Raw genomic sequence first — 2,193 nt, 5'->3', positions numbered from 1 at the left:
CCCCCAATAGCTGGGCCTACAGGCAGGCACCACACCCAAGTAATTTTTTTTAAATTTTCTGTAAAATCAGGGTCTTACTATGGTGTTCGGGCTGGACTTGAACTTCTGGCCTCAAGTGATCCTCTTGCCTCAGCCTCCCCAAATCCTAGGATTATAGACATGAACCACCATGCCTGGCCAACCTTAGTTTTCTTGACCTAAGCCAAGATGCCCATGAAAGGACCAAAATAAAATTTTACATGGTGCAGATGTCTTCTGTTACTGATATTGGATAACATCCCTCTAGTCCAGTGATTTTTAACCTTTGTTATCTCATAGCACACTTGGACCTATGGTTTAACTTCTGAAGCACACTTAAATTATGTTGATCAATAAAAAAGAACATGCTTACTGTGCTTTGAACTTCTTTTGAAAATTATTTAATTAATAATCTTTAAAAGTTTTCACGGCACATCTAAGATCCTCTCACACATCAGAGTGTTGCGGCACAGTGGTTGAAAACCACTGTTTTCATATAACCAAAGGCAGGACTTCAGAATAGAAACACAGGAGATAAGCTTTACTCCCCAACTGAGAGATAGTTGTAGTAATAATATTATTACTATTAAATACAACAATAATAACATAAATAATAGCTCTTAACATTTATTGTGTGCTTACCTTATGTGGGGATTGTGATGTTCTTTGCATTTTCTCATATAAACTTCATTCCTGTGTAAAGTAGTCAGTATTAACGTTCCCATTTTGCAGATAAGAAAACTGATCATTAGAGAGAGCAGTTAACATTAGAATTCAATTCTTTTTTACTTCAGGGTCTATGTGCTTTAAAGAAATGGTCATACCTGGAGATCTGGCACTCAAACTGGAGGCCAAAGCTTCCAGGGCAGTCCCAGGGCAGTTGATGGGTGGTAGTGATGAGGACATAGTTTCCTTGACCCAAGTCTAGAAGCCTTGGGTAAATTGAGAAAGTCCATATTTGGCAAGAATTTTCTCTAGCTTTGAATGTTTTTTTTTTTTCCCTTTTGATAGAAAATTGGATGACTTTTTTTTTTCTTTGCCCAGTGATTAAGACTGTAGTATCATTTTCGTTCAGAAGAACAGTTTTACATTTGGAAGATCAGAAAAATAAGTAAACTTAATGCCACGATCTCTCAGTCCCTCCTTCCCCACAGGCTTTACAGGGTAATTTAAAATACCCTAGGGCTCCTTAAATGTCTGAATTCCCCTAAGCTCCTTTATGTTTGTTTACAGTTAATGTGTTAAGAGCCATTGACATTTGAAGATCATCAGAAGTGAAGATAAAACACCTCAAAAATTATAATGTAAGTGAATGGGAAGTGTAGATGAAAAATGGACAGAAGTTAATATTGTCATACATTGCCCCAAATAAAATTTGCATATATGAGTAACCAGTTAGCTTCAAACTTAGTCCTACTTCCAAGTCGCTGTCCTTAAAATTCTGTCTTTCTATCTACCTCCAGTAGTTCCTCCAGTAATTTTCCGGTAAAATCCTTTTGGCTTCTATCGACTGATTTTGTCCTGCTGCTCCTTAGTGTTGCAGGTGGACTTGAGAAGAGTGTGACGAGGTTCATGTTACACTTAAAATTGTGTTTGTGTAGATCCTGAGCTGTTTGCTTTCCAGCTGTTGAAGTATGTTGTATAAGCTACCTAAGTTTAATTTGAGTGTCTTTGCCTGTGTTTCTTCTTAGCCAGAAATATGCCAGCTCGCCTCTCCCTGCTCCCTCCTCTGCCCCTCCTGTTTTCCTTACTTGCTCTCTTCCTCTCTCCCCTCCTTCCCTCCTCTCCTTAAATACTAAACTTGCTGAGAGTCTGTTATGCCCTGCACACTCAGCTACATGCAGAATTCCTCTGTGCCTGCTCTGAGTTAACATCCTCTGGTTTTACTCTTAGTGGCCTTAGAGACTATGGGATTCACATTTCTCAAGTGTGACTGAGGACCAACCACCTGCATATCTCACCACTGTGATGCTTGGTGACGTTTACCTTCTCTGTCCAGTCCAGACATTCTGAATCAGTGGAAGTGACTGATTTGAGAACTTGCACTTAAAATTTTAAAAACGGTCTCGGCACCTGTGGCTCAAGTGGCTAAGGAGCCAGCCACATACACCCAAGGTGGCGGGTTTGAATCCAGCCTGGGCCTGCCAAACAACAATGACGGCTGCAACCAAAAAA

The 2,193-nt window shown here is 39.9% G+C and overlaps 1 protein-coding gene across 4 annotated transcripts in view; it reads left to right on the top strand.

The window, feature by feature from the left end:
- The window catches only part of MTMR2 (myotubularin related protein 2), a 109,253-nt gene that overhangs the window by 8,983 nt on the left and 98,077 nt on the right, over positions 1–2,193 (top strand). For 2 of the 4 annotated variants that reach the window (XM_003780777.2, XM_023511278.1), the window contains exon 2: positions 1,252–1,322. The exons of the other annotated variants lie outside the window; for them this stretch is intronic. The gene's annotated coding sequence lies outside the window, so the exon portion shown is untranslated. The remainder of the gene's footprint in view (positions 1–1,251; positions 1,323–2,193) is intronic. 4 annotated transcript variants of the gene reach the window in all.

Source organism: Otolemur garnettii, unplaced genomic scaffold (assembly GCF_000181295.1).
Source record: "Otolemur garnettii isolate 467f Iridium unplaced genomic scaffold, OtoGar3 scaffold00001, whole genome shotgun sequence".
Taxonomy (NCBI): domain Eukaryota; kingdom Metazoa; phylum Chordata; class Mammalia; order Primates; family Galagidae; genus Otolemur; species Otolemur garnettii.
Note: the sequence above shows the minus strand (reverse complement) of the source record. Positions and strands in the feature narration are given on the sequence as shown.